Raw genomic sequence first — 22493 nt, 5'->3', positions numbered from 1 at the left:
AAGAAAAATGAGGGAATTTACCACAGATCTTCCCTGATTCCACAAGCAAGATATCAAACTCTGCTTTGTTGGAAAGGAAAGACCGACATGGAAAAGGCCTAGAGTTTTACAGTAATGGGAAAATTTAGTCATTCTTCAAGACATCAGGTAGGGAGAGGCAGAGAGGGCCTCCAGCAGTCTCTCCAGCCTACCAAAAGGTCTAAACCCAGATACAAAGTTTAACAAGTATTTTCTACATTATCTTGTTCTAGAGATCCTAAAGCTGCTGACCTTTTAATACAAAAAGCTACCCAAAGGGGCTTTAAAGTACTCCAGTTCGAGTGATGGGACACTAGCAAAAGGTTTTTAGGGGAAAAGGCACATGGTAATTCAAATTCATCAGGTCATGTAGAGAACTGGTTAAAGGAAGGGAGAAGCTAGAATTGAAATCAAGGACCGGTGTAGTCAAAGGTGAGACAAGACTGGGCTGGTTAGGAAAGTCTTCGGAACCTGGAATGAGCAGACAGAGAGAACTACCAGGTTTCAGGTCTAAGTACCACCAGAGAACAGGGAAGCCTGAATGCTGGCTTGGGAGCTAGCATCATCTCCTGGAGACTGGCAGCTGAAGAGGCCCAGTTCACCCTGACTGCTGGGCTTAGAGCTGCATGACATTCACCACTAGTCTGCTGCCCTCCACTGGGCTATTAGTCAACCTCTTCAGGGAGATCCTCCAGATCCCACGTGCAGTCAAGTGTCTCTGTTGTGTGCTCTCACTACCCACTGCTAACTGCCTGGCTACTTATCTGCCTTTCCAGACTATGCACTCCCTGTGGACAGCGACCCCAGTGCCTCAGCTCAGAGCCTGGCAACACAGTCCTCCCAGGGACAGAGAAACAAATGTCTAGACACTGAAGGGTCCCAGAGGAACCCAGGCCTCATCTCAGACTTGATTCTCAGACAACCGTCTGCCTGGAATCAGTGCCAAGTCCCTGTCCAGACTCGAGCATTGGTCAGCTGGGTAACAGTGGGGACCCTCCTGCACTAAGGGAGCCACACATTCCTCAACAAAATTAAAGGGAATACTGGTTCTACAGGTGTGAGGAGAAAAAAGGCAAGGTGTCAGATTTCGTATCAAGGAAAGAGTTGCCAGCAGCACAATGAAGACAGTATCAAACAAGTGCAGATGGCAGGGCTGGGATCGTGGCTCAGTGGTAGAGTACTCGCCTAGCATGCACGAGGCACCGGGTTTGACCCTCAGCACCACATAAATGTAAAATAAAGATAGTGTGTCCACCTAAAACTAAAAAAAATAAATATTTAGAAAAAAAAGTGCAGATGGCATCAGATGGCATGCAGAGTGCTCCATGCTGCTCTACACTCTGTAATTCTTAATCCTTAACACTGAATTAGTACCTTTCATTGGTCCCATTTTACAAGCAGGGAAATCAAGGTACATGGTAGAAAGGTTAGTCAAGATCACAGTCACCAAGCAGAACAACAGGATTTGAAGCTACATAGTTCTGAGTCAAAAACCTGTGTTCTTAACCACCAGGAGGAGGTGAAAGAGAAGACGGGGAAGGGTCCATGTAACCACCTCACTTTGGGCAATAAACAGGGCAGGCTCTCAATGGCAAGGTTACCTAAGGTCAGAGTTGGGTGAAACTCCCAGGATCAAATACCAATGACCTGACAAGCATCCCCCACCTCCAGACAGAGGATCAAGGCAAACTGCCACCAAGTGTACCCCACCAGAATCGCTAACTAACACTGCGGCAGCCCTACAAGGAAAGCAATGTTCCCTACAGGTCCACCTCCTAGTTCTTCTACTGAAGACTGTGCCCCAGAGAGGCTCCTCAGCCACACCCTAGACCAGAAGCTGCTGGGGTGGGGGATGCAGCTGACAAGGACTCGCCCCACCCTCAGCCTCCCTAGATAGAGCCAACACTGTCTGAGCTGCAGACTGGGACCTTGACTGTGGAAGGCAGTGAAACCAGGCGGAGAGTCACCCACCTGTGCCTGTCCCTCCCTCTCAAGCCAGTCTGGGCATAGTCTATGAAAAGCCTGACTACCTTCAGCTGTCACTCAGCCTGGGGATGAGGTGGAGTCACAGGGGAACTTGGAGAGCTTTTCTTCCCACCCTTACAGACCCCAGCACCTTCTTGACAGGACCACTTCTTCTTCTTCTTTTTAACAGAGTTCAAAGAATGCTGGGTTAACCCTCCTCAGCTTGTTCACCAATTTCCTCCGGCTGCCATTGCTGCCACTTCTCAGAGGCCTCTCTCTGCCCAGCCCTCCCACCCAGATTTCCCCAGACCTGCAGCTGGAACACAAGAAAGAGCCGAAAGGCACTCTGGAGTCTGGAAGAGGAGTGGGCAGAGAGGAAGGGAGGGAAACCTTCAGAAGGTCAAACCATCTTGGGGCCCTGGTGAAAGGAAGCTTCAGGCCAGCCACCAAGCCAGGGAGTCTGTGTCCCCTTGAGCATAGAGGAGGGGCAGAGGGCGGGCCAGGCTCCAGTCACATGCTAGCCAGCCTGGCCCAGGCCCAGACGACTATCTTTAGCCTGTGGTGACCCAGGTGCTGCTCCACGCTTCTACTCTCCCTGCCCAGACATGGGCTCTACAACCCTACAGCCACCCCATGGCTATGGCAGTCCCTGAAATCCTGCCCAAAAGTTGATTAATAATCATCACAGCTGAATATATCAGCAGCCATTAAAACCCTGGCCTCCAAGATCCTTAACCAGCCTTTTCTAAGGAGCACATTGGATTCTAGTTAAAATTAATAACTACTTTTCACCTTGGACTGATTAGGTGCCAAAAACTGATATAAGCTGCTTTCTATGTACAGTTTCCTTTACTAGTAAGAAAGGCTCTTATATAAGGACACAGCACATTTTGAAGCAAGATGGTGGATTCCTCCTAGTCACAGATCTCAGTGTAAATACTCCTCAGGAGTCCTTCCCAGCTGCCCAGTGTCAGGTGCTCCCCAACCAGCAACAACCCTGGATCAATTTCTAATTCAGTCTTTAGTGTGGTGTCTCAGAGTACCCATCACCTCGTCAAATGGCTACACCTGTATACATCTCAACCGCCTAGACCACAATCATCCTCAGGTCCCACATCCTTGTCCAGTGCCAAAGTTCTTGACATGGACAGATCCTTTGTTTCACAACCACTAGAGAAAGTATGACAATGATCTCCAGTTAACAGATGAGGAGACCAAGATTCTGCGTTCAATGGCTTGCTCAACCAAGGTCAAACTAGTAGCAGCAGAGATGGAACTGACGACCCATCCCTAACCTTCCTAGTTTTTAGTGTGCCCTATGTAGAAAATTACTGGAATTCCATGAGGGCAGGAGTCATTTCTACTTGTTCACTAGTCCCAAGTCAAGGATTGCAGTCTGTGTGTGGTAGGCCCACAGTAAATATTTACTTAATGAAGAAATTTACGTAAGTATGGTTGCTTCTCAATTTCCATAGCATTATCTTCCAGGGAGAGAAAGAGAGAGGTTAATTATTCCTTTGCATTACAACTTAACAGCACAGGAGTACAATCTGGTTTTCTCAGCATGTCTCTGGACCTAGGTTCAGTTCTCCTTGGAATTGGAATCAGCACACTTCAAGTCAAGCACCAAAAGTCAGCTGTGGGAAAACAGAAATGGAGAGGGTGTGCAGTAGATAAAACAAGACAGCAAGCTCACTTTTATTTCCTAAATCTTAGGGTATTCTCTGCTGAAAGAGGCATCCAAATCCTCAAGAAATTATTTTGGATGAACCCCACTACTGAAGCAGAGAAGCTAATCCCAGACCCCACTAGGGCAGAAAAGGACTTGAGAAATTTCATCATATATACACAGGAAAACTGAGATCCAAGAGTGACCTGGCAGCATCCAAAGTTACCAGTGAATTGTTGTAGACCTGGGATGGATCATCAAATTGCTGCCTCCAACTCGGCAGGTTGGAAGTTGGGAAGTCAATGACAGCTTTCCCCACTCTCCCCCAACTAAAGCTCTATGCACAACCACAGTCACTCATGGAGCGGGGTGGGGGCTCAGGGATTTGAAAGTGGCACAGAACTGTTCCTCACACTATTCAGTATCCCTCTACTCTCAAGAAAAACTCCCAACACACACTAGAAATAGAACCCAGGGTTGCTGTGCCACCAAGCTACACCCCCAGCCCTTTTCAGCAACTTAGCAAAACCCTATCTCAAAATAATAATAAATAAAAAGGGCTGAGGATATGTCTCAGTGGTAAAGTACCCCCAAGTTCAATCCCATGTACCAAAAAAAAAAAAAAAAAGGCAACACACAGAGAGAATTCTAGGCATTAGATCTAATCACCCATTTTCCAAAACTATGAAAAGGATCCACAATGGTTCAGAGTTGTTTGACAGATTAAATGAGATAATTTAAAAATAAATTTAGAACACATATACAAAAAAAAAAAAAAAAACCCACAGTCATCTTTTTTTATTTCTTTGGGGCAATTTCAGAATCTCCCTGGGACCTAAAAAGGGAAATGGGGGAAGGAACAGGGTTGCCAGACTTAGCAAATGAAATTCAGAACATCCAGTTAAATCTGAATTTCAGATAAACAGTGAGTAATTTCTTAAGACCATGTCCTATGTAATAGTTGGGACACAGTTATACTTAAAAATCATTGTTCTTTGAAATTTAATTTTAACTGGTGTCCTGTTTTTATTTGCTAAATCTGGCTATCATAGAAAGAAGGACCATTGCTCCATGTTCCAAGGTCAAAGTAGGGGAGTGACCAGACCTCTGGGCTGGGATGCCAGATCTGGCTCAAGTACTGCAGTACTAGCTATCTTATATAAAAAGCTTTCTATGTAAAGCTTGGTGCGAATTTCCCTGAGTGTCTTTAGTCTCTCAATTCAGAGGCCTGTGGTAAGGGTGGGTGGAATTCTGTCATCTGCAGTGTCTTTATAGTCCTTACACCAGAGATCCCCTTAAATGCAGCCAGCTTACCAGGAGGACAAGTGTCCCCTGAAACTGGCTACAAAGGGCTTCAACCCCAATATTTTGAATGCAGAATTATCAGCTGAGGAGCTCATCAAAATGTAGAATCCTGTGATCTCACCCTCCTGATTTCTGCTCAAGAATAGTGGGGTCAGGAATCTGCCAGATAATTCTAAGGAAGGTTTTCTTTGGACATATTTATCAGTTATTTGGATTCAATCCAACAAGTTTCAACTGTTACTTCTGACGGGTTATTATCCAGAACTGCAACATTTGACATTTTTAAATCAAGGCTGCACTTCTTAAGCCAATAGTAGGTACTTGGATTCTAGTTTTAATATTTCTTTTTATTTACATTTACATTCTTGGGCTAGGGGTGTAGCCCAGCAGTAGAATGCTTGCCTAGTACACATGAGGCCATGTGTTCAATCCCCACTCAGCGCTGCAAAACAGAATAAAATAAAAATGCGCTAGTACATTTACATTCTTATATTAAATATTTAAGAATTTTTTTAAAAGAAAAATAAAGCAAAGTGTTGCTGTGCATGCCTGTAATCCCAGCGGCTCAGAAGGCTGAGGTGGGAGGATCACAAATTCAAAGCCAGCCTCAGCAACTTAAATAGGCCTTAAGCAACTTAGTAAGACCCCGTCTCAAAAAATTAAAAATTAAAAAAGAACTGAGGATATGGCTCAGTGATTACGTACTCCTAGGCTCAATCCCTGGTACCAAAGAAAAAAAAGAATAAAATGACAAGAGCTTTTCTGAGAGAAATGGTCTCCGAGTCCCCTTCTCACTTGCCTCCCACTCAGGTGGAGTTTCCAAGCAGAAACCCGTGTGGAAAACCCTCACCTCACGTCTGTGGACACTGGAGCACCGGCTAACACCTGGCAGGGAGGCGCAGGGTTGGCTAAAATACAGACTCCTGCCTCTTCCCAAACTCCAGAAATCAATGTGGGGAGGTGGGCCAACCTGGGGCATCGAGTTTTAACAAGCTTTTTTTTTTTTTTTTTTTTTTTTTTTAAGAGGGAGTGAGAGAGGAGAGACAGAGAGAGAGAAATTTTAATATTTATTTTTTAGTTCTCGGTGGACACAACATCTTTGTTGGTATGTGGTGCTAAGGATCGAACCCGGGTCGCACGCATGCCAGGCGAGCGCGCTACCGCTGAGCCACATCTCCAGCCCTAACAAGCTTCTTCTATACAAGGCTGATGCCAACTAATGTGTGAGAACTGAACTGCCAGTGAGTGAGAGAGCCAGGAAGGACCTTGTCACCAAGTCCAAGGGCTTGCACCTGCAGACAGGAGGCTACAGCTGTTTGATTACACACACTCAGCAGCCAGGGTGTTTCAGAAGCTCATCCCTGTTTACCCATAGTCCCCTCTCCGGCACCAGAAACCAAGAATGGTCAGGTCAAGAGAATGTCTTGTCAGATTTGAGGTCACGTGGCTCAGTCTGGGCTGGGCTTGGGTTCAGTTTTACAAGTTCCAAACTGGGGCCATGCCAGGAGAAATGAAGTTTCTGAAGGGAGCTTTCCATCTGCTTCCTCTTTTCAGCCAAACAGCCTCTGCTTTCTCCTACCCTAAACCTTGCTGTCCGTTCACCCAATGCCCTGACATTTGGGTCCCTTAAAATAATGGCTTCCATTTACTAAACATTTACCTCAGGAAGTCAGGCCTCCGGCTACAAGCCTTTTGTGCATTGTTTTTTTTTAATCCTCACCGTGGAGAAACTACTGTCCCTTTGAGTCCCTGACTCAAAGAAGCAAAGCTATTTGTTATCAAAGGACACACAGTGAGAGGTATGTGATCCCAAAGATCTGAAATCCCAGGCTACCCCAGACCCCTCTTCGTACTGAAGGTGACAAACACTAGGTTCTTTATGTCTCTAAAGGACTTCCAAGCTCAAGCCTGCAAGTCATACAGAGCACTGAGGACACTCATGAGAGAATTCTCTTCTCTCAGTCCCATAAGTACCTGCCAGGTAAGGACAGTGCCACTTAGCACAGGGAAGAAGGGGGAGCACAATCAGAGTCAAAGCACTGTTTATTCCAAAGGCAATACTCCAAGGCCACCTTTGACCTGAAGACCTTGGGCTCAGGCCAGCACCAAAGCCCCAGGGGAATTTTACCTCTTCCAGCAGACTGGGAAACATGGATGGAGAAAACTAAAGAGACCCTGCAGGTCAAAGGACAGGCAGCAGAGGGGGAAAAGGAGGTGAAAAAGCAGGGGGTTCTATAGGTCCTTCTTCAAGGCACAGGGAAAAATAAAACAGAGTATAAACCACCAGAGAAATTACCTTATGGTGACGAGGGCTGAGAAGCTCTTAAAGAGAATTCCACCCAACACTCCATCTGTGTCAGCACAGAGGAAGGAAGCATTGGTGAACAAGACAGTTCTCTATACTCCCAGGGCTCAGTTTACATAAGGGCTTTAATTTTTTAACTCCACCTGGGAAGGCTTGTCTTGCCTAGGGTGCTGTACAGAGGACCCCCAGGCAGCCTACTGCTCAGGAAAAACCTGGGTCCAAGTCTGTTATGGGCAGGAGAAAGAATGGCACACAACATAGCATGTGTAATTCCAGTCTGTCAAGGACTGAATACTGCTCTCCAGCTCGACAAATATTTAGCCCACACTATGTGCTGGCTACTGTCAGTATAGAAGTGGACAAGATTGCCAAGGGGGAAGGTGGGCTCTTTCCTTCCAGGGACTACTCTGTCCTCATTCCAGGCAAGACCTACAACTCTTAGGCCTGGGTTCTTCTAGAGAAATTAAGGAAAGACCCAGAAGAATAAAATGTAGAAATGAGCAAGAATTATACAACAGTACCTCTGTGGATGGAAAGAGTGTAGGCTGGGGGTGTGAAAAACTGCCCCCTTCCTCTAAGCTTGGCCTGGTCCACCTTCCTTCATCCCACCAGCAGGGCAGTGCATCTGGGCTGAACCCCAGGGTCAGAATCCAGATTCTGTCACTTCTCCCTGGGTGATGATGGGTTTCTGTAAATGGGAAGAGCCCTAACCTCATGGAATTGAGAGGATTAGTCATTACTTATAAGGTTCTTGTAAAAGTGCCTGGCACATAGGAAGTACTCAATACTTGCTATTATTCTGAAAATTACAAATCTCTGAACACCACTTGACAAGGTTTTCTACCCTATCCCCAAACCCATTGGTGGGCCTCCTTCGGGTTCCTTGCCCTGCATACCTGTTTAGTGTTCTGGAGTCCCAAGCAGATGCTTCATTTTGACCCTAGCACCAAAAACTCATCTGGAAGGCAGAGCAGAAGGGCAAGCAGCCTATTTCCAGGAAACACAGAACATCACCAGGCAACACTTTCTCCATCTGGGCAGGACTTCCCTGGCCCTCTCAGGACTCAGGAAAGAGTGTTGAAGGCATGTGTCTGGAGAGCCAGAAGCTACAGTATCTACATTAGATCTGCCTTGGGGATTCACATTGCCAGGCCTAGGTCTCTTCTCTATTTCCACTCCGGCAGCAGCCACCACCTGAAGGGCCTCCTTTCTCTCCTTCCCCAAAGCAACAAAGCAGAATAAAAACAGACCAGGCACTGGACACTGTGAGCCCTTTGGTGCCACCTGGGAGACTTTGGTCAAGATCGCCTTGGCTTTTTGTTAAAATGAGAAATAACCAGATGGCTTCCAAATCTCCTTTGAACTCTGGCTTTTCAAGTCTATAATCACAAAGTCAGGGAATAGGGCAGGGAGATCTGAAATGGCCAAGAATCTCAGAGCAACTACAATCACAGTCACAGCCAACAGGAGTGGGAGTGTGATGAAGGGATCATCACACCATCCTCAGGCTTCATTCCCAATTCTTAGCAAGAAAACTTCCCCCTTCAAAGGGTAAATTGCTATGTCACAGCTCCTGGATGGAAAGGTCAACAAAGTCAAGTACTTTTTAAAAATGTTTATTGTAACTGAGCACAGTAGTGCACCCCCTTAAATCCCAGGGACTCAGATTCAGAGGCTGAGCCAAAGGATCACAAGTTTGAGGCCATCCCCAAATAAAAACATAAGGACTAGGGATGTGGCTCAGTGGTAGAACATCTCTGGGTTCAATTCCCAATCTCCAAAGAATAAAAAATAGATTTTTGCCACAAAGGAGTACAGGACTGTTTCACAAACCAATCATTTAGAGCTGGACACAGTGGCACACGCCTGTAATTCCAGTCACTCAGGAGGCTGAGGCAGGATTATCTCGAATTCAAAGCCAGCCTCAGCAAAAGCAGGGCACTAAGCAGCTAAGTGAGACCCTGTCTCTAAGTAAAATACAAAATAGGGTTGGGGCTGTGGCTCAGTGGTCGAGTGCCCTGGAGTTCAATCCCTGGAGTTCAACACCCCCCCCCCAATTTTTTTTTTTTTTAAAGAGATTTCTAAGGCTTAACCTCACTTAGGCCAACTCATTGCACCCACTCTGTTCCAACGACTAGTCTTTTTCCCACTGCCTATCTATCTGCCTTTGTTCTCCTGGTTAGACTTGGACCAATGCTATCTAGCTCTGTGGGGGTGGGGAGTGCTGTAGGCCTGGGGACACTCTGAAGAAAAACCAATAAGGAGCCTGTGCTCATCCTCTACTGGTTTCCTTTTGTACCTGAACAAGTTTCAAAACCAAGTGGGCAAGCTCTGAGAGGGCAGGTGGATGTGGTGGAAGAACTAGCACAGGAGTCTAGGATGCCTGTGTGCTAAACACTGGGTAACAGCCTCGGTAAATAGCTTCTCCTGCCTGGGCCTGCTTCCCTCAGCAAAGCGCAGCGTGCATGTGCCCATGTATGTGTGAATTCTGACCCAAATTCATGGTCTAGGCTCAACCCCAGAGTGCCTACAGCGGGCAGCAGTGCTGGGGCATGTACGCCTTCATTTCTTCTCTGCAGAGCATTGGGCCAGCTCCTTAACCCTTCTCTCATTAGGAAAATGCTACTTTCCTTTCCAAGGCTGCTTGAAGTGTTAAAGATAAGTGCCCTTGAAAGCCTATTTCTACGTGGGGCAGAAATACAGCTCACAAATATTATCTCATTTTGTCTATTTTTTAAAATAGATATATATGTGTATACACTCTCACACCCAGAATGTGTCATCCAACAAAGTAGCCTCTAGATACTTGGTGGATACTAAGCATTTGAAATGTGGTTAGACCAAATTAGAAAGTGCTTTAAGTATGAAAACATCACACTTCAAACCTTTAGTATGAAGAATATATAAAATATCAATAATCATACTGGTTACATGTTGAACTGATATTTTGAATATCTTGGGTTATTTTATAAAATTGATTTCATCTGTTTTAATATGCCTACTGAATTTTTAAAATTATGTGCTTATACTATATTTCTATTAGGCAGCACTTACTTAGTTAGATACACAATCCCATCACTGCTTAACAGTACTGGTGGTTGGTGGGACTGCCAAGATTGTTTTCCTTTTTGCTAATATATATTTGGGTATTTTTCTACAACGAATTGGTGCAGAGTAATCTGAAAAAAATTCCTCTTCAAAAAAAGTTAAAAAGCCCAAAACCAACAGTATTTCCATCCCCTTTGGTGATAAACCAAAGCTCAGAGAGCCCCCTCCCTTCCTAATGGCCTTGAGGCCTGGCCTGAAAAAACCACAAGGTATAGATAGCTCTTTCCAGCAAGTCTGCAGGTAGCCTGACAGAGCTGAAGAGGAACATCTCTAAGAGGGCCAGGGATCCCAGCAGGATCAGAAGTTTTAGGGCCTGGCTCACACCCACAAGGCTTAATGCCAGAGAGCCACAGGAGGGGCAGAGCTGGGGACTTCAAGGCCATCAAATCTGAAGATATGTATGGGTCCTCTGTCTCCCCAAGAAAGTTTTCTTTGCAGGATTATGAACACTGTGGTCATGGAGAATGCAAGGCCAAACAATATGTAAGACATTAACTCTGGAGTCAATCTGCTATGGGCGCAAATCCCAGCTACTTACTAACTACTGCAGAGCCTTGAGCAAATTACAGAGCCTCTCTGAGCTCCCATTTCCTTACTACAAAATAAGGATCACAACTATAGCTAGATCCCACAGGGCTGTTGTGAAAATGAATGGAGATAATGAATGGGATGTATGTGGTGGCTTAGAAGGTTTGAAAAGCACACAAGAAATGGAGGGTATGGGCTGGGGATGTGGCTCAAGCGGTAGCGCGCTCATCTGGCATGTGTGCGGCCTGGGTTCGATCCTCAGCACCACATACAAACAAAGATGTTGTGGACGCCAAGAACTAAAAAATAAATTAAAAAAAAAAAAAAAAAAAAGAAATGGAGGGTATATTGGCACTTTGGCCTGGTTCCCTGGGGCATCCCTGCCACCCATGAGGCAGATTCTAGGACACCTCGATAATTCCAGAGACAGCATAGAGGCACAACAGCAACAGCTGAGCACAGCACTGGACATCATGGATCCAATTCCCTCATGTAGCGAGAAATGATCACCTAGCCAGGAGAAATTAGAGAACAGGGCTGAAGTCAGAACTCAGATCCCTAAACTTTCAGTTTGGGCAGCTTGCTCTGACCTCACCCTGAAGAAGTAACCTGAAATCAAAAGCCCCACAGCAAAAACTGTGATACAAACACTCAGGGCCAAGATCATTCCCCACCTCACCAAAAACCTACTGGTGCCCCCAGGCTACTCACACACACCCCTCTTCCATCTCCACCCAGGGGCATGTAGCATGTGATAGCATTCAGCTGGCTCTGGGGCCAAGAGACCCAGAACTAGGGGAAAAACATCTGGTTGCTTAAAGCTGCCTTTCTGTCAGTTTCTAGTTTGAGAAGCGAGTAAGAAATAGCCATCCAAAAGTTAGATCGTTTAACTTATGCTGGCCTCCCATCAGGGAAAAGAGTTAAAATTAACAAATAAGGTCCATATCACTGCACCACTATCCACTGCTCTCCAACTCTTTCCTGGACTACTGCACAAATACGTCTGTCTATACCTACCTTGCTCCTTGCTTCCTTCTACCCAACCCATGCCCAGCTCCACAAAACTGAGTAATGACAAAGCAGCAATCAAATCATGTCACCTCTTCCACTGTTTTCAGAACAGAATCCAGACTTCCTAAGCTGGCTTCCAAAGGCCTCCTGATTTTTTGAGCCCCTTTCCCCTATTCACGCAGGCCTTCTGTTCCTTGGAGAACTCTAAATTCATTACTACCTGCATGTTTCCCCAGGCTAGAATACTCATCACCAGCTCCTTATCAAGCCCATCTTGGCTCACCCTCCAAGCCATTTCCAACAACATGACTGCCTGCCCCACACCCCAACATTTCTCTACTAGATTGCCTTACTGTCTCTTTCACAGCCCTTAGCACTATTTGAACTACCACGTGATACTAAAGATGGCTACAAACTGATATTCCTTCCTTTAAAAGATGGAGCCCATGTCCCCTTCCCTTGATTCTCAAAAGGATCTAGGACTACCACTTCAACTGACAGAATAAGGCAAAAGTGTTATCATAATAATGTCCTAGGGTCTTAGAATACTGACAGTATCTACTTCCCCCCTCTTGGAATGTCCTCTGTGAGAACTAAGCTACCATATAGCTACTTTAAAACCACTCAGGAAAGCTAGTTGAAGACACTGTAGTTCCACCTGAATTCAGTTTTCCAGCCAAGGCCCTCCAGACCATGTCACCACCACATGAACAGAATCAGAGCCAAGCCCTGTCCAAATCCTGCCCAAGAGATTAGTGAGTAAAATGGTTGCTTCCTATGCTACTAGGTTTTGGGGTGATTTGTTGTTAGGCAGCAACAACAAATTTTTTATTTCACTGTTTCCCCAGTGGAAACCAGGAAAGCAGGATAGTTTCTGTCTTGCTTCCAGCATAAGTCAAACGATCTAACTCTTAAATACGCTGCTCAAAAAAAGGACTTTAGAATACGATGTTCAATATGGTGGCAGCCAAATTTGCTTCTTTCACACAAAGGTCAAGCTCAAGCTGTGGTAGCTCTCTAGAAAAGCCTGGGAGCACTTGTAATACTGAAGACAGTCCCCTTAGATAGGTCTACTTCCCTTCAACTGAGCTGGGTGACACTTTGACCCTGACTTCTACCCGACCTAGCCTAACCCTCAGGGCCAGAAGGGAAGGTCTCAGCATCACCCAGCCTAACCAAGTTCAGGATGTCAGAATCTTAACATTGCTCTCAAGCGGTGAGCTGCGACTGTTTGCACACTGCTGAGGTACTCAAGACCTTCTTCAACAGCTCATCTTACTCAGAAGCCTAAGGCATAATGCCCCAGGTGTAAGGAAAAGAGTCCTGCTGCCTTGACCAAGCTCAGGGGGATGGCTTCCTCAAATTGGTCCAATCTGCGTGGAAGAAGCCAATCCTATTGAATGAAATCTCTCTCAACAACTGCAGTCTTCATCTCTGGTGTGATGTATCAGTTTTAATTTTTGTGGGAAAGAATCCTGAAGGGTCTTCTAGCTCAACCAATTTCATTTATAGGAAAATGGAAAGGAAGTCCAAAAGATTCAGAAGGTTGACCAAGGTGTCCCAGTCAGTGAACCAAAGAGTAGGGTATAAAGGCTTAGTCTCCAGATTCCCTGTCTAGGATTGTTTTTTTTTTTTTCCAGACCAAAAACTGTGCCAGGAGCACGAGTTGAGCCGTTTTGGAAGAGTCTTCCCAGGGTCGTTGTCCCAAGAGAGAATTAAATGATCCAATGATCCTCTGTTCCATTCCTCAAACAGCAGGACCACAGCCTCTATCCAAGGTCTTTCCACCCCATAACTGACATCTGCCTTAGACACTCCCACACCTACGGGGCATTGCAGATGGAAAGGGCCTTAGGGACTTAGATTAATGATGCTATACCCATTGCACAGATGGGAGGAGTGGAGATAAAGAAGCCTAATACAGTTCAGTTTCCTTGGCAAGCTAATTCCTAGGTTCTGAGAGAGCTTTCTACCACTGCTGGAGAGCCTAAAGGCCACTGTACTCAAGGTATCCAGTCTTCCCCCTTGGGACCTTAGGCCTTAAAGTCTTCTCATGGTTTACTCATAAGGATCCTCCTTGGCTTGTGAGCTGGACAGAATGCTGTAGTTTCTCCTTTGAATGATGAAACTTATGAAGTCCTAAGCCCAAAGGCCTTGTGCTGGAAGAAAGTTTGGATCAAGGATGGCAAAAGTCTCTAGTGACCCTTTAAGTGCCACTGAACAGCAGTTGTGAGAGGGCCGGTATGGCTAGATCTTCTAGTTTTCTGTAACCATAATAGCATAAAAATTCATAGTACCCTGCCTTCATCCATTTAGAAGTATATAATGCAGTGGGATAGTTTTGTAAATCCCTAGGCTTCTAGATAACTTCCATGATTTTTAAAATAGATGATTATTTTAAAGTGTTCTTAAATGTAAATTAGCCAAAACTTGTCAGGCTAAACTGGGCCTGAGCAGGTCAATGGGGAATGCCCCTTTGTGACTTCTACCTTTCAGAATGTAAAGCCCCATCCCGCTGCCCCAACAGCAATGTGTCTTGTTTACCACTGAATTCTCAGACCCCTAACAGATACTCAAAAATTTCGAATGAACAAAGGTAAAGAGAACTTTGTAAACTTACAGCTGCAGGACCCTACGGCAAATCACCATCCAAATGGTTAGAATATGACCACTCAAGGAATTCAGTATCTGTGATGGTTGAATCATTTAGGGGCACTGTTGAAAGTTATTACTTCACCACAGCCAAAATCCAGAAACACTCTATAACTCCCACCTAACACTCATAATGAAGTAGGCCTACTCAGATGTTATATTTCAAGAAAACTGGCATTTCCCACCTACCCTAAGTCTGATTCCCTGTACACATAACCCTGGTTCTTCAACCATTCCTTCCTCATAGGTGCCTGAGTTTCAGTGAGCCACCTATCTGTGTTGCGGATTTCCTGTCTCCTTCCTACATTCCCTGGAGGCAGTCTCTCTCACACACTATGCCCAAACCCCACTCCTACAATGGGCTCCAAAACAAGGCTATTCTCTCCACACCAACTGGTCTCTCTCATATTCATACAAAAGAACAGAGATCTCTGTTCTCCTAAACAAACCCAAAGCTGTAGAAAGACTCCAAAGTTGTAGTGGCAGAATTTTACTGCAAAGCACCTGAGCTTATCTTTCACTGTTACATTCTCCCACTAGAGCATTCTCAAACATCACTGACTGCGACTGCTCACTGCTGGATCAAGGCCCCCAGAGTCCTTAAATTCCCCTCCACTATAATCCAAGGTCAGAAGAACTGGTTCTAAGATGTGACATGGGCTGCCTTCCTATGCATGCTCAGATCCGAACTGCAATGATCAAGGGCAAGAGGGCCCAGGACAACAGAGCAAGGCTGGTCTAAGAACTGGGTCAAATTCAAAGCCTCAAAAAAGAAAAACAGCACTCTTACCATTACCACTTCTACTATGTGCCAGGCTCCCATCAAACACTTCTATATCTTTACCTACCTCACCTTCAACAGTGATCCTGGTTGGTGGGAACTCTAGACATAGCCTCGCTTACTGCACCCAAAAGTTAGCAACCTGTCAAGGGCACTAGGTTAGAAGTGGCAGGGCCAACTCGAACTATGATGGACTCCAAAGTCCATGCTCAACGATTCCATTTTACTTCTTCCTCCAGAGGTGGAATGAAAACTGAACTGCAGTAGATGTGATTTTAAGTCGCAGCCTTGCTTTGAATTGACTGTGAGCTTCAGAAACTCCTATTTTCTTTCTGGGCCCAAAGTACCCTAACCTATAAATGAAGAGTTTTACATTCAATGATCTCTGTGGCCTCTTACAGTTCTAAATACTCCCACCTCTCTCAAAGGAAGGAAAGGAAAAGCAAGTCCCTGAGGGTATAGCAATGGGGACAGGGCTGACAACTAGGAATTGAGCTGTGTAAGCCTAACCAGCCCACCACCACAGGATCTCATTCCAGCAGCCTATCTGGGGGCATATGCAAACTCATTGTCCTCAATGTGGGTGTACCTAGAACTGGATGCAGCCAAAGAGAGGTAGCTTTTATGGGAAGAAAACCTTGTGCACATGACTATCTGTCCTTATAAAAGTCCAGAGGCAAACTGCAGAGAACAGCTGCTGAGCGATTGCCTGGCATGTGGGCCCAGGAAGTCCTCCACCATGGGGCTGCCCCTGGTGGTAGGGGACAATTTGCCACCCAGAAGCCTGCCTCTAGCCACTACACTTCCAGGATCACCTCTTCCTTCTATCCAGCCAGCAGCAGCAGGAGTAAGCATGTGAGGTGCTCTGTCTAGGACAGTCCATCCACAATGGTGCTTCTTCAAGCAACTGAGATGCATTCCAGATAATGCAGCCTTCTTGAAAGTCAGAGATATCCCATCAACCCCAGCCACTCCTCACACCTAAAAGGGGACAGCTAATTTACATTTTAGTAATGACTTATGAGTCTGCATCCTTTTATAACCTGGGAACTTTGCCCCAAATGGATCAGAAGAGAAATCCGGAACCATCTAGTCTTAACCTAAGAGGTTCTGCCTTGCAGATGAAGTTATCTTTCAAAAGAAAAAACATTTGACCATGCCACTCTGGCACTTAAAATCTCCAATGGCTTTCCAACTGCCTTCCAGCTAAGACTGGACTTAAGCATTCACTACAAGGCTTGACTGCATACCTTCCAGTCAGGTCCACTACCACCACAGGGAACTGTTCCCTGAACCACACTGTCTTTTCTCTTCTTGACCCATAATGAACAGATCAAGCAGGGCTTTTCTCAGTAACTCCTACTCAGCCTTCCCATTCAAGCCTAACCATTGCTTCCTCCAAGGAGATTCCTCTGATGTAGATTGAATTTAATGTCCCTGCTGTACTCCCCCTCCAATATCATCCTTTCCTTTCCCTATGCTTTTCACCTTCTTACTCACAAACAGAGCCCAAAATGTACTGAATGTCACTAAAAGTATGAGATTCATCAATTTATTCACTAACTAAATATTCCCCTGAGCTGCCTACCTCATTGGGCCAGGAATTGCTGTAAGTGCTAGGGATACAGTAGAGGTCTTTTATCAAATTTATCTTGACCCACTCGAGATAAGAACTAAGAAAGATGAAGCAGGGTAAGAGGAATGGAGAGGGAGTCCAAGGTTGGGCCTTGTTAGTCTATATAGGGTGGTCTGGGAAGGACTCTCCACTACAGTGATCTGTGGGAAGAGCACTCCAGAACAAAAGGCCTGAAGCAGAAGAGCACAGGACAAGTTTCAGGAAAAGGATGGTGAAAAGGAGTGAAGTAAGGAGCAGACAGTGAAGGATGGGGGGGTGGGGAGGGAGGACCAACTCAGGTGTATTCTTGGAGAATACTCTAAAGTCTCCAGTTACTATGAGAAGCCAGCAGAGAATTTTGAGCAGGAGTGACAGGAGACCAGAGGCTGCCACATTTCTCCTGGTGAGTGATAATGTGTGGTCTAGACTGGCAACAAAGAAGACAGTAAGAAATGTTTAGGTTGGACGCAATTTGTATGAGTCAAAAGGATGTACTAGCAAATTAGATGTGAAGTAACAAAGAAACAGACGTGGCAGTATGACCCCAAGGTCCTTACTCTGAGCAACTAGGACAGAGTTGCTTAACCACTTTCTTCATGTGTTTAATGGGTATAAAAGAGCACCTGCCAAGACAAGCTGCGCTAGAACAGGTGAAATGCTCAGTGAATGGTAATTCACTATTACTTGTCTCGGGGTTATCAAGGCCTAAATAAATTATTGTGTGAGAAAGGCAGAGCAAAAGCCATACAGAGCATCCAGGCAGACCATCCATCCTGATGGCTCCTAGCTACTCTGGAACTTTCAATCCTCTGAGAAGCTTGCAACTTCACTCCAAAGCAAAGAGAAAAGAATGGCTGTTCAAATTCCTGGAATGAATGTATAAGGGTAAGGTGATCACATACAACTGTAGGATTATTACCAAGAGCTCTATAAACCAAGACCTCTGATGCAAGGTCGTTTGAGTTTATTAATCTCAAACTTGACAGAGAAGTCCCTCAACATATACCAGAGTTTTATCTGGCCAGCTTTACAAAATCCATCAGTAGATCCACACTTCACAAATAGCCCATAATGAAATTTCAGTTAACTCTTGATTATCAACCTCCATTTAGGAGAGGCACAGATAAGCCCTCAGAACAGGTGATTACCTCAATTTACATATTGGCTTTGGAATGCATCTTGTGGAATACAAACGAATTACATTTGTATGGGACATTTTAATTCATAAATTGTGCTACCCCATACTCAATATCAACTTGATCCTCAGAAAGACCTCTGATCAAAGATTAGCCCCATTCTGTAAGGAAAACAGAGACTAGGCAACCTATGTAAGGTTACATAGCGCATAACAGCAGAAGTCCTCCAAACATGCTCTGATTTGAATTCTATAAATTTCTCCCTTCACAGAACTGTGCTGTTTCTCAAGTTTTTCATCTGTCTGACATTCCTTTTCTTTAACTCCAGGCAAGGTAAGGTCATATCTTCTGGTCACACCCTGACCACATTCTGGACAAGCCATGGAAGAAAACCTGGCTAAGGTACCTGTGGGACTGTGAGCCCTCACCCCAACACCTTAATTACCCCCTCTGAGCTTGTCTTGGATTTTGCAAATAGGGGCACTCCCTTCTGCCAAGCTCTCCATTTTAAAGAGATTTTTGTGGTTTCAGGCGTGCTCTTCTTCGTGCTCTTCTTCCCGGAGAACAGAATGGGTGCTGAGTAATAATAATAAGATGCTTACTCCAACTTAGGTCCCATTGCAGAGGGGTGGATCAGCAAAGAGAACGACACCTCCCCCCCTTTAGGGTAAGAGGGTTCATGACTACCCCCTCCCTTAAAGAGTCAGAAATACCTTCCCTTCCCTGCCACAGTGAAATTCTAACTCCATGCCTAGAAGGAGAAGGGCAAGGTGACCCAGGGCTCCAGGTAAAGGCTGTGATCCCCTCCCTGCAGAGTGTGTCCTAACTGTGTGCTCTGGGAAAGGAGAAAGTAAGGGGGGTAGGGGTAGCTTAAGCCTCACTTACTAAGGCTAAACTAGCAGTTCTTTTTGAAACAGAAGTGCAAAGAATTGGGCAAGCACTAACAAAATAACTTCTCAAAGTTAAAAACAAAAGAATGATCACATCATTATCAGCCCCTATAAAATACTACTTAATATCACCTAAAATTGTCACCAATGTCTTTTCATAGTCCCATTTCTTAAAATCAGGATTCACAACAATGCATTAATGACTGAACCCTTTCACCTATATCAATTCCCAGCTTTAAAAATGTAATTTAATTAGGTCTGGGGTTGTGGCTCAGCAGTAGAGTGCTCCTCTCACATGCACAAGACCCTGGGTTCGATCATCAGCACCACGTAAAAATAAGTAAGTGAAATAAAGGTATTGTGTCCAACTACAACTAAAAACTAAATATTAAAAAATGCAATTTAATGATTGAAAAAATAATTTTTCCTAGAGTTCTCACATTTAGAAACTGGATAACTGCTACCTCACAATTAATTTGTTCTTCTATCCCTATTTTCCCTATAAACTGGCAGTTAGACCTATGGTTCTATTAGAGCTGGATATAACTTTTATTTGATGGGGGAAATTTTTCATATGTGGTACTATGTACTTTTGATTATCACACTGTTAAGGCACACACTGTTTGGCTGTTCCATTATGAACCCGCAATCCATTAACTTAGGTTCCTGAAGCCAAAAGTTTCCCTGGGGTACTCAAAGACCTTGGAATTTTAATCACAATGGCATTTGGGTGGTGGTGGTCGGGAGTGTGGCTTTGATCAAAAAAAAAAAAAAAGAGAAAACTAAACAAAAAAAACTTGAAGACATTTATATCAAAACCAATCCCCTCATTTTGCAGAAGAAGAAACAAAGGCAGAGAAATCATGGGATGTGCTGGCATCCACCATGCTGGTCAGGAGCATGATCAGAACTGGAATTGACACTAATAATGCTCATCATTTATTAACAAAAAAAGTTAACATAGCAATAACTAAATAGGCAGTATCGTTGCTTGCTCTGTGCCTGGTACTCCACTAAGGGATTTATAAACACCACTTTTAATTCTCACAATACTCTGAAATGGCTCGAGATACTCATTATTTTCATTGTGAGGACTGAGGCAACGGGGTTCCTCTGAATAATTCATCCAAGTTAGAAGAGAATTAGGACTCAAAGTGCAGACTATATGATTCTAGGGCAGGAACTTGAAATTTCTTCTATCCAGGCTACTTCCTGTACTTGGGAAAAGAGGAGCCAGGGTCTGCAGTAGCCCTGACATTGTGGGGTTATAGTGATGCCCCAGATCTATAACAATGCCAATTAGTACAGCTGAGGAATCCAGTGAAGGGTCCATTCCCAGAAAAGAAAGTGAAGGGACAGTACAAGTTTATCTGGGCCAGCTCAGTGTGGTGGAGGATCCCTAGGGTACCGAGGATCCCTAGGGTACCATGGATCAACAGGATATTTTTTTTTTTTTATTTTGTGAAATCGGCTGCACTTCAAAGGAAACAAACATACACAAAATGATGTCCAGGGAATAAATGCTTAAGTCTCTGACCCTGTCCCCAACTCCAGCTCTAGTTAAGCATTCTTATTACACCAAGTTAAAGGTACCGTACACAACAAACCCACCAATTACCCCTGCTGGGTAGGAGAAGGTTCGAACTTACATGCGTGCCAGCCATAGCACATGCAGTCCAATTAGGCTGGCCTTTCTCCACATCCCTGGAGCACATGTGTACCCACCCCCCATAGTCTTCACAAAAGTAAAAATAAAAATGTTAACACTTCTTTTTTAAAAAAACTCACTAATACTCACTATACTCTAAAGCAGAAATCGCCAATTCTTTGCTTCTCCAACCCTTGAGATTACCCATACTGTGTCTGTGGAGAAGCAAAAGTCAATTTTTAAGGAGAACCCACTTATTTCAGGGGCACTGATGCAAAAAAAGGCTTGTATTCTCCAACACCCAGATGAAGAAAAAATGAAACTCAGAGAAAAGCCCCAAGAAGTCCCAGTCTCTCAGGCATCCCAACAGCTACCTTATGCTGGGTATTGGGCTAAATAATTTAAATGTATCATCACAGGGAATGTTCACAATGGTTCCCATAAGGCAAATACATCATAAATTAATTTCTATTACATAAATGGGAAAGGTGAGACACAGCTAACAAGTGGCAGAGCTGGCATTTGAGCCCAGGGAGTTGACTCCAGTGCCTTTGCTATATACCATTTCTTCTTTTAACTTAGACATCCTTAGAAGGGTTATGGTTAGAATAAGGAAAAAAAAAAAAAAAAAACCTCTGTGGAAGGGAGTCCAAAAAGCCAAAAAGCAAATCACAAGAATTAAAAACTACAAACCTAGGGCTTGGAAGCTTAAACCAGAATAGAGAACCCCACAAGAAAGGAGAGAGATCGTAAAACATATTTTATTACTAGTTACTGCTTGTGTCCCTTAAAGAACTAAAACACCAACATCTGAGCCAAAAGGAGGGCTAAAAATAGGCATTTGCAGCAAGCCTTGGAAAGCTTTTAGCTTGCTTATGAGGCATTCATTTCTGTAGACTCCCAAAAACATATGTATCACAGAACACAAAAATTCCCAAGACCACACAGTCACTCCACTGGTGTCACATTAAACTTGTCCAGGCTGCAAATAAAACCAGAGCTGGAAAGGGCCTCAGACATCTATGTTGGCTGCAGAGAAAAGGCCGCCGCCACCACCACCTAATCTCACCAAACAGAACCCAATCACATAATTTTCTCTCAAAAAGCATCAGTCTTAATGACAGGCTTAAACAGAGAAGTTACTGGATAAATTCAGTTACTCTGTCAAAGACTACTCCAAAGATTCTAAACCAATGAGTAGACACTCTCTTGCCTTAAGATTCCAGAAAAACAAGAACAGAGCAAATCTTATCCAACTCAGAACTTTGCTTTGGGCAGTTAAAGCAAGTCAGCTTATTCGTTTAGAAGGAAAGGCGCGATGCCAGCCAAACTGTCTTCTTCCCACGATCAATAACCCCAGTGATGCAAGCTCTCAAGGGCCGCTGGACTTACACAAAATGCCAGCTCAGGCACCCAATACCACCTGATGTCATGGCTGATTTAAAACCCACAAGGCAGGTTCACCATTAGTTAAGTAGCAGCAGACAGGATGAATAGCCCCAGTTAAACTTCTGAGTGCTCTCTCCTGGTGATGATTATACCTCTGAGTTTAAAGAGGAGGACAGAATAAAGAATGTCTTAAAGTTGTTTTTCCTTACTCTGTGGGTGGATAGGAGGGATGTGAAAGAAAATGGAGGTTCCAGCACTGCTCTTTGCATAAAGAGGATTCTGGAAGGGAAAGGAAGGGAGGCAAAAGGAAAAAAACACGATTTGAGGTACTGCTGGTAAAACCCAAATCCTCCTCTAAATGAAGCAACCTTTGGCGGAGGGGGCGGGGGTGTTAAAAAAAAAAAAGAAAGAAAGAAAAAGGAATAAAAAGGTAACACGCTGTTTTCATGATTGATCTGGTTTCCCTGGGACAG

General features: G+C 44.5%; 1 protein-coding gene across 4 annotated transcripts in view; it reads right to left on the bottom strand.

Moving 5' to 3' along the window:
* The window catches only part of Larp1 (La ribonucleoprotein 1, translational regulator), an 84859-nt gene that overhangs the window by 27664 nt on the left and 34702 nt on the right, over window positions 1-22493 (bottom strand). For 2 of the 4 annotated variants that reach the window (XM_026388281.2, XM_026388282.2), the window contains exon 1: window positions 2135-2447. The exons of the other annotated variants lie outside the window; for them this stretch is intronic. The gene's annotated coding sequence lies outside the window, so the exon portion shown is untranslated. Of the gene's footprint in view, window positions 1-2134; window positions 2448-22493 lie in introns of those variants that run through there. 4 annotated transcript variants of the gene reach the window in all.

Source organism: Urocitellus parryii, chromosome 1, assembly GCF_045843805.1.
Source record: "Urocitellus parryii isolate mUroPar1 chromosome 1, mUroPar1.hap1, whole genome shotgun sequence".
NCBI lineage: Eukaryota > Metazoa > Chordata > Mammalia > Rodentia > Sciuridae > Urocitellus > Urocitellus parryii.
This window is presented reverse-complemented; position numbering and strand designations above follow the sequence as displayed.